This window comes from Enhydra lutris, unplaced genomic scaffold, assembly GCF_002288905.1.
Source record: "Enhydra lutris kenyoni isolate GAN:26980312 unplaced genomic scaffold, ASM228890v2 scaffoldscaffold23, whole genome shotgun sequence".
In the NCBI taxonomy this organism is placed as follows: domain Eukaryota; kingdom Metazoa; phylum Chordata; class Mammalia; order Carnivora; family Mustelidae; genus Enhydra; species Enhydra lutris.
This window is the reverse complement of record NW_019154107.1, coordinates 22,232,707-22,241,417: the sequence shown is the minus strand read 5'-3', so window position 1 is coordinate 22,241,417 and position 8,711 is coordinate 22,232,707. Positions and strand designations below refer to the sequence as shown.

The 8,711-nt window shown below is 38.5% G+C and overlaps 1 pseudogene; it reads left to right on the top strand.

Annotated features, from left to right (window-relative positions):
* Positions 1-753: 753 nt before the first annotated feature.
* LOC111150559 lies at positions 754-1,523 on the top strand (annotated as a pseudogene).
* The last annotated feature ends 7,188 nt before the right edge of the window (positions 1,524-8,711 follow it).

Sequence of the window (8,711 nt, the reverse complement as noted above, 5' to 3'; positions counted from 1 at the left end):
CATTAAAAGCCTAGAAAAATGACCAATAAAAGTTCCCGTTGTCCATTTGCTGTTGAGGGTTGAAAAAAGCATTGATGGATTTTTCTTGATATATGGTTACAGGCATTTTTTTAAAAAAAATTTTATTTATTTATTTGACAGAGAGAGATCACAAGTTGGCAGAGAAGCAAGCAGAGAGAGAGAGAGGAAGAAGCGGGCTCCCTGCCAAGCAGAAAGCTGGATGTGGGACTCGATCCCAGGACTCTGAGATCATGACCTGAGCAGAAGGCAGAGGCTTAACCCACTGAGCCACCCAGGCACCCCTACAGGCATTTTTTTGACTAAGTGCTTGAAGAAAAATCCTTTCAAGTCTGAGGCTAAAGGTCTTTTTGCCTCCTCTTAAGACTGCATCAGGACTGATTCAGCACTTAGAAGTAAATCAGGAAGGGACTCAAATACAACACAATGGGTCTTAAAAAACACCAGAAAGGGTTGCAAACATTTCAGCAAGGGTCTCAAAGAAGTTAGGAAGGGTCTCATTGTTATCAGAAAGAGTCTCAAACAAAACAAAAAGGGTCTCAAAGATGTCAGGAAAAGTCTCAATGTCCTTATATACGTAAGGATGAGTCTCACATAGATCAGGAAGACACTCATGTCAGGAAGAGGGTCAAATAAGTCAGGAAGACTCTCTGAAATAGGTAGGAAAGGGTAAAAAACACGTCAAGATGGGAAGTCAGAGTCTCAGAAAAAGAAGGAAGTGTTCCAAGCAGAACCATGGCAGTTGGCAAGATCAAGTGATTTATAAAAGGTAGCAAAAAGGGAGCCAAGAAGAAAGTGATCCAATTTCTAAGAAAGATTGGTATGATGTGAAAGCACCAGCTATGTTCAATTAATAATAAATATTGGAAAAACACTCATGACAAGAACTCAAGGAACCAAAACTGCATCTGATGACCTCAAGGGTAGCGTTTTTGAAGTGAACCTTGCTGACTGAAGAATGGTGAAGTTGCATGTAGAAAATTAAAGCTAACCACTGAGGGTATTCGGGGCAAAGACTGCCTGACTTACTTCCATGGCATGGATCTTATCTGTGACAAAATGTGTTCCATAGTCAAAAAATGGCAGCCCACAATTGAAGCTCATGTTAATGTCAAGACTACTGAAGGTTATTTGCTTCATTTACTCTGTGTTGGTTTTACTAAAAATTTCAACAAGTGGATTTGGAACAGCTCTTATACCTAGCACCAACACATTTGCCCAATCCAGAAGATAAAGTAAATCATGACCCTAGAGGAGCAAATGACTTAAAAACAGTGGCCAATAAATTGATTCTAGATAGTACTGGAAAAACAAAGAAAATGTTTGCCAGTGTATTTATCCACTCTATGGCATCTTTGTTAGAAAAGTAAAAATGATGAAGAAGCCCAAGTTTGAACTGGGAAAACTCAGGGAGTTTCATGGTGACAGTAGAGTCTTGAAAAACTACTGGGAATGAGGCAGGTGCTAAAGTTGAACAAGCTGATGGATATGAGCCACCAGTCTGATAATCTGTTTAAAATTCAGGCTTTTAATGGTGACAAATAAAAAGTCTTATTTGTGACAAAAAAAGAAGGAAGGATCTCAAACATGTCAAAAAGTGTCTCAGTCAGACCAGAAGACTCTCAAATAGTAAGGAGGAGTCTTAGACACCTCAGGAAAGGTCTCAAGCGAGTGAGAAATGGTCTCAAATATGTCAGAAGGAGTCTCAAACAAGTCAAGAAAAATCTCAAGTACTTCTTGAAGAGTCTCAAATAAGTTAAGAAGTGTACTAAATAATAAGGAAGTGTCTAAAACAGAAAGGAATGTTTTGAATAGTCAGAAGAGGGTCAAACACATCAGAAAAAGTCTCAGTCCAGATATGAAAAGTTTCAGATATGTCACAAAGGGCCCCAAATAATCTGGAAGAATCTCAAAAAATTATGAATGGTCTCAAGTGCATTAGTAAGTCCCTCACACACGTTATAAAAGGTCTCAAACATGTTAGGAAGGGTCTCAAAGTCATCAGGGAGAGTTTTAGATACACCAGGAAGGGACTCATACAAGATGGGTCTCAAATACATCAGGAAGGGTCTCAAATATGTTAAGAAATGTCTTAAGCAGTCAGTAAGAGATACAAATACGTAAGGAAGGATCACAAACTCATAAGGAAATGTTTTAATGACTTTTGAAAGGATCTTGCACTGACAGACACAGTCTTTAATATGTCATAGAGGGTCTCAAAAAAGTCATGGGGGGTAGCAAACAAGTCAGAAATGATTGTGCACATGGCAGAAGGTGACTTAACATCATTAGGAAGTATCAATCAGGAATGGTCCCCAATAAGTGAGAAAGTGGCTCAAACAGGTCATCAAGTCAAACATGTTAGTCTCAACCATGTCAGAGAGTGTCAGGCAAGTAAATTGTTTTAAATGCAATAAGAAGGCTCTCCAAGGGGGTAGAAAGCATCTCCAAGTCACCAGGATTGATTTTAAGCAGCAACAAAGAGTCTTAAATTCAAGAAGTTTTTGAAACAAGTCAGTAAGAGTTTCAAATAAGCCAAGAAGGAACTGAAACAAAGGGAGAATCTCAAATACACCATGAAAAGTCTCAAACATGTCAGGTATCTCAAACATGTCATGAAGTGTATCACACAAGTCCGAAAAGTTCTCAAAGATGAGAAGAAGGGTCTCAAAGTTATCAGGAAGTCTCACATATCTCAAGGAGGGCTTCAAACACATCATGAAGTATCTTAGACATGTCCAGAGGAGTCAAATATGTCAGGAAACCTATCTAATACCTCTGGAAAGGTCTTAAGAAAGTCAGGAAGGGTATACATGTTAAGAGGAAGAATCTTACTTGGTCAGGACAGGCCTCAAACATTTCAGCAAGAATATCTTGCAGGTAAGAATGAGTGTCAAACAAGCCAAGAAGGGTGTAAAATATGATAGGAAGGGTCTCAGAGTCATCAGGAAGAGTCTCAAATGGTCAGGAAGGGTGTCAGACAAGTCAGGAAGGGTCTTAAATAATGAGAAGGAAACATTAACATTTCAGGAAGTATCTCAACCAGGCAGAGAACATCACATATAGTCAGGAAAAGACTTTAACATGTCTGGAAGAATCTTACACAAGTTAGGAACTTTCTCAATCATATAAGGTGGAATAAAACAAATCCATAAAGATCTCACTCAATTTAGGAAGGTTCTCAAGCAGAAAAGAAGATTCTCATTTACGGCTAGAAGGGTCTGAACATGTCAAGAGTTGTCTCACAGAAGTTGGGAAATGTCTCAAGCAAGTCAGAATGATCTGAAATACATCAGAAGAGTCTGGAATAAATCATGAAATGCTCTAAACAGGTCAGAAAGTCATTTTTTAAAACTATTTTTAAAACAGGTTCATTGAGATATAATACACATACTATACAATCCACCCACTTAAGGTATATAATTAAATGGTTTTTACTATATCCACATATGTGTATAACCATCTTCACAGTCAATTTTAGAACATTTTCATTGCTTCAAGGAGAAATTTTATATGCTTTTGCTATCACTTATTCCCTTATTCCCTGCCCCCTGCCCCAGCCCTAAGCAACCACTAATCTCATTTCCTATTCTGGACTTTCATGTGAACTGAACCATATAGCGTGTGGTCTTTTTTGACTGGCTTCTTTTGTTTACCTTAATGTTTTCAAGGTTCATCCATGTTGTAGCATTCATCTCTATTGTGCTGCTCAAGTCCTCTATTTCCTTATTGATTATCTGCCAGTTAGATCTTCTCCCTAACTGTTCTATCCATTATTTATTTACTTATTTATTAAAGATTTTATTTATTTGAGAGAGAGAGCATAAGCAGAGAGAGGGGCAGAAGGAGAAAGAGAAGCAGACTCCCCACTGAGCAGGGAGCCCAAGGCAAGGCTGGATCCCAGGACGCTGAGATCTTAATCTGAACTGAAGGCAGATGCTGAACTGACTGAGCCACCCCTAGTGCCCCTGTTTTATCCATTATTTAATGGGAGCTATTGAAGTCTTCAACTATTATTGTTAACTTGAATATTTCCCCCTTAATGTTTGTCAATTTCTTGGACTGTTAGGTACATATATATGTTTATAATTGTTATACTTTCCAGATATATTAACCTTTTATCATTATAAAATATACATTTTTGGGGCACGTGGGTGGCTCAGTTGGTTAAGCATCTGCCTTTGTCTCACTCAGGTCATGATCCCAGGGTCTTAGGATTGAGCCCCACGTTGGGCATCCTGCTTGGTGGGGAGTCTGCTTCTCCCTCTCCCTCTGCTCCTCCTCCAACTCTTGCTCTCTCTCTGTCTCTGTCTCTCTCTCAGGTAAATAGAATAAAATCTTAAAAAAATTTTAAAGCCCATTTATTTGATATTAGTATAGCCACTCCAGCTTTCTTGTGGTTGCTGTTTGCACTAGGTATCTTTTTCCATACTCTTATTTTGACTGTATTTGTCTTTGAATCTAAATTGTGACGGCAGATAATTGGATTTTGTATTTTTTTTAAAAGATTTTATTTATTTATTTGATGGATAGAGATCACAAGTAGGCAGAGAGGCAGGCGGTGGGCGGGGTTGGTGGGGGTGGGGAGCAGGCTCCCTGCTGAGCAGAGAGCCTGATGCAGGGCTTGATCCCAGGACCCTGAGATCATGACCTGAGCCAAAGGCAGATGCTTAACCCACTGAACCATGCAGTGGATCCCCTGGATCTTGTATTTTTATCCAGTCTGACAATCTGCTTTTTTTTTTTTTTTAATTTTATTTTTTATAAACATATAATATATTTTTATCCCCAGGGGTACAGGTCTGTGAATCGCCAGGTTCACACACTTCACAGCACTCACCATAGCACATACCCTCCCCAATGTCCATAACCCCACCCCCACCAACCCCCCTCCCCCCATCAACCCTCAGTTTGTTTTGTGAGATTAAGAGTCACTTATGGTTTGTCTCCCTCCCAATCCCATCTTGTTTCATTTACTCTTCTCCTACCCCCTTAGCCCCCCATGTTGCATCTCCTCTCCCTCATATCAGGGAGATCATATGATAGTTGTCTTTCTCCGATTGACTTATTTCGCTAAGCATGATACCCTCTAGTTCCATCCACGTCGTCGCAAATGGCAAGATTTCATTTCTTTTGATGGCTGCATAGTATTCCATTGTGTATATATACCACATCTTCTTTATCCATTCATCTGTTGATGGACATCTAGGTTCTTTCCATAGTTTGGCTATTGTAGACATTGCTGCTATAAACATTCGGGTGCACGTGCCCCTTCGGATCACTACGTTTGTATCTTTAGGGTAAACACCCAGCAGTGCAATTGCTGGGTCATAGGGTAGTTCTATTTTCAACAGTTTGAGGAACCTCCATGCTGTTTTCCAGAGTAGTTGCACCAGCTTGCATTCCCACCAACAGTGTAGGAGGGTTCCCCTTTCTCTGCATCCTCGCCAGCATCGGTCATTTCCTGACTTGTTAATTTTAGCCATTCTGACTGGTGTGAGGTGATATCTCATTGTGGTTTTGATGATAATCTGCTTTTTATTGGATTGTTCAACCCATTTACATTCAATGTTATTAATATTATAGCTAGCTAGAATCATGGCTGCCATTATACCTTTTGTTTTCTCCATGTGTCATATCTCTTGTTCATTTATTCCTTGTTACTGCTTTCTTTTGCATTAAGTGAATATTTTCTAATGTAACATCTTAATTATTTTATGATTTTTTTCACTACAGTTTTTAATTATTTCCTTAGTATCTGCTCTAGAGATTTCCCTATACATCTTATCAGGATTTATTTCAGCTTTATATTAACTTATGAAAATAAGTTAGTGAGATATAGAAATTTTACTCCTATATAACCCTTTCTCCCTTTTTGTGCTATTTTTATTATATATATTACATCTTATACATGTAATAAACCCAACGATACATTGCTGTAATTATTACTTTTTTTTAAAGATTTTATTTATTTGTTTCACAGAGAGAGACACAGCAAGAGAGGGAACACAAGTAGGGGAAGTGGGAGAGGGAGAAGCAGGCTTCCTGCTGGGCAGGGAGCCCGATGTGGTGTTGAGCTGAAGGCAGATTTTTTTTTTAATAATTTAAAAAATGTTTTTATAAACATATAATGTGAAGGCAGATGTTTAATGACTGAGCCACCCAGGTGCCCTTAATTATTACTTTATATAATGTTATGTCTTTTAAAGATGAGAGAATAAAGGAGACCAATATATATTTATGCCATTATATTATTATAATCATAATATATATATATATAAAAGATTTTATTTATTTTACAGAGAAAGACACAGCAAGAGAGGGAACAGAAGCAGGGGGAGTGGGAGAGGGAGAAGCAGGCCTCTGGCTGAGCAGGGAGCTTGACGTGGGGCTCAATCCCAGGACCCTAGCACCATGACCCGAGCCAAAGGCAGACGCTTAATGTCTGAGCCACCCAGGCGCCCCAATATATGAGTATATTAGCCTTCGTATTTATCATTTCTTTTTTTTTTTTTAAAAGATTTTATTTATTTATTTATTTGACAGAGAGATCACAAGTAGGCAGACAGAGAGAGAGAGCGGGAAGCAGGCTCCCTGCTGAGCAGAGAGCCCGATGTGGGACTCGATCCCAGGACTCTGGGATCATGACCTGAGCTGAAGGCAGCGGCTTAACCCACTGAGCCACCCAGGCACCCCTATTTATCATTTCTAATTCTCTTCATCTGTTCCTATGGATTTTTGTTATCATATTGAGTCATTTCCTTTGTCCAATACACCTTGATGACTACCCACTTCCTTTGTGCTGTTATCAGCAAATATATTTCAGTTTTATATGTTATAGGCCCAATAATATTACCATATACATATTACTTTATATAATTACTTTTAAAATCAGTTAAGAGAAGAAAGAAAAAGTATGCATTTATACCATTTTGTATAATTACATAATTACTTTTGCTGGTATTCCAGTTTTGTTTGTGTGGATTCAAATGGCTGGGGTCACTTACTTTGAACCTGAAGAGTGTCCTTTGACATTTCTTGTAAGGTGGGTGTTCTAGCAATAAATTCTCTCAGCTTCTGCTTATTTAGGAATGTCTTTTTTTTTTTTAAGATTTTTATTTATTTGACAGAGAGAGAGAGAGAGATCACAAATAGGCAGAGCAGCAGGCAGAGAGAGAGGGGGAAGCAGGCTCCCCGCTGAGCAGAGAGCCCAATGGGGGCTCAATCCCAGGACCCTGAGATCCCAGGACCTGAGCCAAAGGCAGAGGCTTAACCCACTGAGCCACCCAGGTGCCCCTGAGAATGTCTTTATTTCATCATTTTTGCACTATATCCAGCTTTGAACATGCTGAATATTTTGAATATATCTACCTTTACTAGACATAGGACTCATAGTAGACAGTTTTTTTTTTTCCCCTTTGAGCACTTAGAGAATGTTATCCACTGCTTTTTTGCCTCTATCGTTTCTGCCGAGAAGTTAGCTGTTAGTATTATTGAGGTTTTTCTCGTAAATATGAGGTATTTTTCTCATGTTGCTCTCGAGGTTTTATTCTTGTCTTTGGCTTTCAGTACTTTTACTGTGATACTCCTGTTTGTGGATCTTCAAAGAGATCAACATTTATCCTACCTGGAGTTTGCTGAGCTTCCTGAATGTAAAGGATTTCTATCAAACTTAGAAATTTTTCAGACATTATTTTTTTGTTTTTGTTTTTAAAGATTTTATTTTATTTATTTGACAGAGAGAGAGCATGCACAAGCAGGGGAGCAGCATGCAGAGGGAGAAGAAGCAGATTCCCCAATGAACAGGGAGCCCGAACCGGAACTTGATCCCAGGATCCTGGGATCGTGATCTGAGCCAAAGTCAGATGCTTAACCAACTGAGCCACCCAGGAGCCCCCAGACATCATTTTTTTTTTTTTTTTTAATATTTTTTTTGGTTCTTTTCTCCTCCTGGTGTTCTCATTATATTGATGTTGGTATGCTTAATGGTGGACTATGTTTCTGAAATTTTGTTCCTTTTTCTTCATTTTATTTTCTCTTTGTTCTTCAGATTGCATATCTCCATTGATCTGTCTTTACATTCACTAAACTTCTCCTTGTTCAAAGCTACTACTGAGCTCCGGTAGTGAATTTTTTATTTCAGTTATTTTTTATTCTTTTCCAATATATGCATTTAATGCTATAAATTTCCCTCTAAACACTGTTTTTGCTGCATCCACAAATTTTGATAAGTTGTGTTTTCATTTTCATTTAGTTAAAGATGTTTAAAGATTTCTCTTGAGATTTCTTCTTTGATACACATGCTATTTAGAAGGATGTTGGTTAATCTCCACATATAATTTTACAGTTATCTTCCTGTTATTGATTCTAGTTTAACTCCATTGTTGTCTGAGAGCAGACAATACATGATTTCTATTCTTTAAATTTGTTAAGGTGGGGGCGCCTGGGTGGCTCAGGTCATGATCTCAGGGTCCTGGGATCGAGCCCCGCATAGGGCTCTCTGCTCAGCAGGGAGCCTGCTTCCCTTCCTCTCTCTCTGCCTGCCTGTCTGCCTACTTGTGATCTCGGCCTGTCAAATAAATAAATAAAATCTTTAAAAAATAATAAAAAATAAATAAATAAATAAATAAATAAATTTGTTAAGGTGTGTTTTATAGTCCACAATGTGATCTGCCTTGCTGAATGCTCTGTGT